This window comes from Mastomys coucha, unplaced genomic scaffold (genome assembly GCF_008632895.1).
Source record: "Mastomys coucha isolate ucsf_1 unplaced genomic scaffold, UCSF_Mcou_1 pScaffold4, whole genome shotgun sequence".
Lineage (NCBI taxonomy): Eukaryota > Metazoa > Chordata > Mammalia > Rodentia > Muridae > Mastomys > Mastomys coucha.
The window spans coordinates 55,058,495-55,064,947 of record NW_022196910.1 but is presented as its reverse complement, the minus strand read 5'-3'; the positions used below and the strand labels follow the sequence as shown (position 1 = coordinate 55,064,947).

The following is a 6,453-nucleotide window of genomic DNA, read 5'->3' as shown; positions in this document are numbered from 1 at the left end:
GTATCTCAGCTCCTTCTCTAGCACCATGGCTACCTACAATGCACCACACTTCCTGTCATGATGATAATAGTCTAAACATTTAGATGTATGCAAGCTCAAATTAAATGTGTCATCCATAAGAGTTACCCCCTGTCATGTCATGATATCATAGAGGTAAAATTCTACAGAAGACAGTTGTATCTTCCCATTACACTGAACAGTGTACACTCTGCTGCCTATGTTTTTCAAATGGCCAAGAAAGATAGCAATAAGGAAGAATTGGTTTCCATTATTATTCCTTATTAGGGCAATATCAAAGAATGGTCATAAGGAAAAGGAGAAGGAACAGAGGAAAACACAAAAGAGAAAAGAAAGAAAAGACAAAATTAATCTCTGGAGGAAATTTGGTTGGGAAACAAACAATTGAAACCTTGACTGTAGGAAATTTGTAAAGCAGAGCTGTGCTTCTTAGCTCTATTGAAGCCGGCCTTAAAATTAAAAATGACCAGCTCTTGTATTGATCACCATCTATACTGAAGAAAATCAACATTGATCAACTCTCCTCAGATGCTTACAAAACCCAATAAATGGGCTGGTCTTGTGGCAACTTGACACAGCTCAAGTCATCAGAGAGGAATGTGCTTTAGTTGAGGGAATGCCTTCATCAGATCCAGTTGTAAGGCATTTTCTCAATTACTGAACAACTAGGGAGGCCATGTCCCATTGTGAATGATGCCATCCCTGGGCTGCTGGCCCTGGGTTCTGTAAGAAAGCAGCTGAGTAAGTCATGAGGAGCAAGCCAGTAAGCAGCACCCTTCCATGGCCTCTGCATCAACCCTAGCCTCCAGGTTCCTTCTGAATTTGAGTTCCTGTTCTGACTTCCTTTGGTGATGAACAGTTTTGTAGAAGTCTAAGCTTTCCTCTCCAAGTTGCTTTGCAATAATAAAATCCATAACTAAGACACCCAGGGGCAGGATAAGGGAGGTGACAATCCTTGCTGATAACCAACAGGACAGATTTTTCACTGTCAACCTGAACACATTGGGTTCTTTTTGCCACTAACCCTCAAGTGGCTTTCACTCATTTCCTTTACCTTTAAGTGATGGATCTTCAAGGATCTACTTTGAAAGGTTTACAACTAAGCACCATGTCTCCAGTGTCTACTTCTGTGCAAGGTGAATGCGAGACTAGTTGACTGAGATTAAAATTGGTATTTGTTGATGTTAAAACATTGGCTCTGGCTACAGAGGTGGCTCAGGAATTAATAGCACTGACTGTTCTTCCAGACATCCTGAATTAAATTCTTAGTCATGGATCTTCAATGATCCCCTCTGAAACACTTAAGAGTAAACACTATATCTCCACCATCGATTTTTGTGCAGAGTGAATGTGAGACTAGTTGATTGAGATTATGATCAGCATCTGTTGATTTTAAAAAGTTGGATCAGTAAAAGGCATCTACCTTTTTGGCTCAAAAGCATGTCTTGTGTTTTTATAGATGCATAATCTATAATATAGATTGTTCTTGCTCTGGTTTGAAAAAAATTATGTAAACCTACTTCCATAGCTGCCTCCTAAATTACATATATGAAAGGATTTCAGTGGAGTCACCATAGGATAGTGGACATGACACTCCAAGTACACATCATAATCCACCATGTAAAACCTTCAGTGCCAGGAATGGGTCACATTTTGTCCCTAAAAGGGATCCATGGAACACCCACTCTGTCTTAGTTAGGGTTTTACTGCTATGAACAGACACCATGACCAAGTCAACTCTTAGACATTTAACTGGGGCTGAATACAGGTTCAGATGACCAGTCGATTGTCATCAAGGTGGGAGCATGGCACTATCAAGGCAGACATGGTGCTAGAGGAGCTGAGAGTCCCACCTCTTGTTTGGAAGGCACCTAGGAGAAGAGTAGCTTCCGGGCAGCTAGAATGAGGGTTTTAAAGCAAGCCCACTGTGGCACACCTACTCCACAAGGCCACACCTACTCCACAAGGCCACACCCACTCCACAAGGCCACACCTACTCCACAAGGCCACACCTACTCCATAAGGCCACACCCACTCCACAAGGCCACACCCACTCCACAAGGCCACACCTCCAAATAGTTCCACTGCATGGGCTAGGCAATACTCAAACCATCACCCTCCAGACCCTGATTACAGGCTATGCTTGAGGCTACTTGCTGCTCTCCTAACCTGATGGTTTGAATATGCTAGGAAGTGGCACTATTAGGACATATATAGCCTTATTACAGTGGGTGTAGCCATGTTGGAAGAAGTGTATCACTGTGGGAAAAGGTTTAAACCCTCATCCAAGCTCCCTGGAAGCCAGTCTCCTACTGTTTGTCTTCTGAACAAGATGCAGACCTCTCAGCTCCTCCTGTATCATCTCTGTCTGGAAGCTGTCGTGATCCTGCCTTGATAATGAAATAAACGTCTCTGACCCTGTAAGCCAGCCCCAATTAAATGTTGCCTTTTAAAGAATTACCTTTGTGCCAGGTGGTGGTGGCGGACGCCTTTAATCCCAGCACTTGGGAGGCAGGCAGATTTCTGAGTTCGAGGTCGGCCTAGTCTACAGAGTGAGTTCCAGGACAGCCAAGGCTACACAGAGAAACCCTGTCTTGAAACCTCCCCCCCCCCCAAAAGAATTGCCTTTGTCATGGTGTCTGTTCATAGCAGTAACCCTAAGTCAGACAGAAGTTGGTACAAGTACTGGGGTACTGCTGTGATTGGCCTGACCCAGATGTTGTTTGGAAGAATGTGGATTTGGGGACTTTGGATTTCGAAAGCAGGGAAATGCTTTAAGTGGGGCTTAGTGGCCTATTGTCCTAGGAATATGGAATACCTTGTTGCTGAGTGTGATTTGTACTGTGGAAGCCTGGCTCTAGAAGTTTCAGAGGAGAAGATTTTAATAAGTGACCTAGAGACTTCTCTTGGGATATTTTGGTGTAGAATGTGGCTGCTCTTTGCCCTTGTCTGAGGAGACTACCTGGTAAAGAGATTTATATTACTTGCATTGCCAAAGGAAGTCTCAACAAAGCCCAAGAGAGACTTTGTTCTGGTTAAGTGTCATGAGGAGCATTTTGAACAACAATAGCAAGCTTAGAAAGGAAAAATATAAAATATATGGTTCAAGTAATAAAGTGGCACCAGGAAGTGAAATGAAGGTGAATCCTGTATTCAAGGAGATAAACAGATTAAGGAAGTGGTGAATTTGTGGCAAGTTCCCACTCAGCTAGGCATACTTTTAATGTGTTTGCCATTTAAGAAGGAATAGTTATATCATACTAGGTGTTAACATTACTTGGTTATGGTTTCATTTAGATTTTAATTTGCTGTTGTAAACTACAATCCAGAAATGAATGACACAGGCTTTTGATCTGTATACCAAGGAAAAATAGCTATGAAAAGCTTAGATCCAGTCAAAGTAATACACGCCTTTGGTCCTTGAAGACTGTGTCAAACAGATCACTGAGTTCATGACCAACCTGGAGCACAAGTTCTAGGTGCAGAAAAGCTTAAATACAGGCAAGGCAGTACAATCCTTTATTTCCAGCATGCAGGACAGACAAGAGTAGGAAGTGAGTTGGAAAACAAAAAGCTGGTAATAGAACTAGGAGAGTCATGTTTCAGGCCCATCAAGCATCAGAACTCAGCAGCTTTGGCCATCTGGCTCTGGCTTTATAGTCAAGAATAGAAGGGACTACTGGAACAATAGTGCTTGTTATCTTGAGACAAAAAATAGCTGTGATTAAGAAGAGACCAGAAGCACTAAGGTGAAATCTCCTGGGAAGTGTTTCCAGAGCACAAAGAAGCTGTATTCCAGAGACAGACAAGATTGTACCTTGTGTTGTTGCTGGACCTGCTAATGTGTAAGAATCACACAGGGTTTCAAGGTATGAAGGGGTCATGGAGAGTGGCTGAGACTTGGCACTGTGAGAGGCCAGGGAAGGCAATTGGTGAACTTACAGCCTCAATTTCAGTTGATAAATTCATGCAGTGAAGTCAAGACTTGGCACCATGAAGAGAGCCTATGAGAGTCTATTGTTGAAGACTAGTTGCAGAAGAACACCCCAAAGTATTAGAGATGCCAGTACTATAGGATGAACATGAAGAACAGCAGCATCAGAGGAGTAGAGTCTACCAGAGCCTAGAGTTCTACTGAAGGCAGATGTGACCCTTTGCAGCCCTTCCAAGGAGCACAGAAGATCATGTGTGGATCAAAGACATTGGAACAAAAAGCTATAAAGTTGAAGTTGCCTAAGAGACCCCAAGGTCTTCCAGATGCCAGAGTCATAGGATATCTGCTGAAGAAAGGTGCTAACAAGGAGCCAGCCCATGAGAGAGAAGTTTGTTGCAGTAAAAAGAGATGAAGAAGGAGTTGGAGATCTAAAGATTTCTTTGATATCAGATGCAGAGATGTTGGGTTTGGAGTTTGCCAGTTGTTTTCCTGTATAGCGTTGAAGGCTAGAGTTAAGAGACAGCATGAATCTCAGAAGACACTTTGAACTCTGAACTTTTAACAGTATTGAGACTGTTACACACTCTTTGAACTTTTGAAGTTGGATCAAATGTATTTATCATTATGCCATGTTTAGGTATGGCCCTCATAGACTCTTGTGTTTGAAAAAGCCTATGAAGGCCAGAGAGTAGAATGTGGTGCTTTGAATAGGCTTGACCTAGGAAGTGGCACTATTAGGTGGTGTGGCCTTGCTGCAGCAGGTTGTGGCCTTGTTGTAGGAAGTGTGTCACTGTGGGCATAGGCTCTCAGACCCTCAACCTAGGTCGCTGGAACTCAGTCTTCTTTGGTTTGTTTTGGGAACAAGATGTAGAGCACTCAGCTCCTCTGCCTGGATGCTGCCATGCTCCCACCTTGATAGTGGACTGAACCTCTGAACCCATAAGCTAAGCCAGCCCCAATTAAAAGTTGTCCTTCTAAGAGTTACCTTAGTCACGGTGTCTGTTCACAACAGAAAAACCCTAACTAGGTCACTAGCTGAAGTCCATATTGTCTGATGCGAGCCAACTGTGAGAAGCCGAGATGGTGCCCAATAAAAGCTTCAAGCTACTGATTAGCATTCAAGGTTCCAGAAGATACACAGTATACTCCCAGAGGAGAAAGGCAATCATTACTATTACCCAGCCTCAAGCCCTGTGATCTTCCACAGTGACCTGCCTTTAAGACATACTGTGCAGTAAAGGCACCAATGTCATGGGGGTAACTAAACGCTCTTCATTAGATTGAAGGTCTGTTTCTGCGATGGAACCCATAATGACACTACCAAAGTAGCCACGAACCCGACACTAGACAGGTTATGTATGGGTCTATGGGAAAAGGGATTCTTCTTCTTCTTCTAAGGGAACACACAGTAACAGGATTCTTAACACACATCACTAACTACAGTCATAATTCAGTGCCTTGATGAACTACATCAGGAGAACTGAGTCTTTCCATAGACAAAAAATAAAGCAAAGTGCACAATTGTTGTGGATGGGCCTGGTAGTGTTCTTGTGAACCAATGTCCTAATGAAAAAAGGAGCCAATCACTGGGTGAGCGGGCGGGACTTCCCGGCTAGACATAGGAAGAGAGGAAACAGTAGAGAGTTAGGTCCTTTTAGACAAGGATAGTGTGAGGACATGATGTAACTGTGAGTGTATCCAGATTTCAATGGCGGATCCAACAGGATTCATACCAGAGGATTTAGATGTAATAAGGCTTACAAGTTAGAGTCTTAGTTGTTGTGCCCAGTGATTGAGTTACCATTGTTTCTGAACTAAGTTTGTATTGTGTTTTCCTTCCCACAGTGACTTGTCTGGATTCTCAGGAGAAATGTATGGTGGCAAAGTATGGGTTTGCCTGATGGGCACCACAAAGGCTGTGGGATATTTGAAGCATGGGGCTGGCATGTTAATGACCCATCAGTGGGAACTTAGCAAGCTGGGTAGAGAAGTTTAGGGGGCTCTGGGCCAGAGAGTCTCCATGTAAAAACAGGTTGGCCATTTCTCACCAGTGCATGGTCAGCCAGGGCACAGGGGCAGAGTTGCTGGCACAAGAGCATGAGTATGCCTATTTGTTTTTGTTTTTTTATATTTCCCTCAACACACAATGAACAGAGAGTAAAAGATTCTGGCACAGCCAGTCCTTAAAGGGATGTCTTCATCACACCCCTCCCCTCAAGGCTCAGAGGTCTATGAAGATGAGGAGGCAGAAACATTTTAAGAGCCAGAGATGGCGGCAGACTCAAAGGAGACTCTCTTCCAGACACTTCAGGGCTGTTGATCACATGAACTCACAGGGTCTGTGGCAGCACACATAACATCTGCACCTGCTCAGGGAGAAAGTGACCCAGCACTGAAGAGGGAACCTGGACACATGGTCTAACCTCAGTTCTATGCCCCAGTGTAGGGGAATGCCATGGCCAGTAAGCAAGAGGGGGTGGGGTGACAAGCAGGGGGAGGGG

At 43.8% G+C, this 6,453-nt stretch overlaps 1 protein-coding gene across 1 annotated transcript in view; it reads right to left on the bottom strand.

Moving 5' to 3' along the window:
• LOC116076148 (retinol dehydrogenase 16-like) overlaps positions 1-6,453 on the bottom strand; it is a 19,653-nt gene that overhangs the window by 3,776 nt on the left and 9,424 nt on the right. The window lies entirely within an intron of this gene.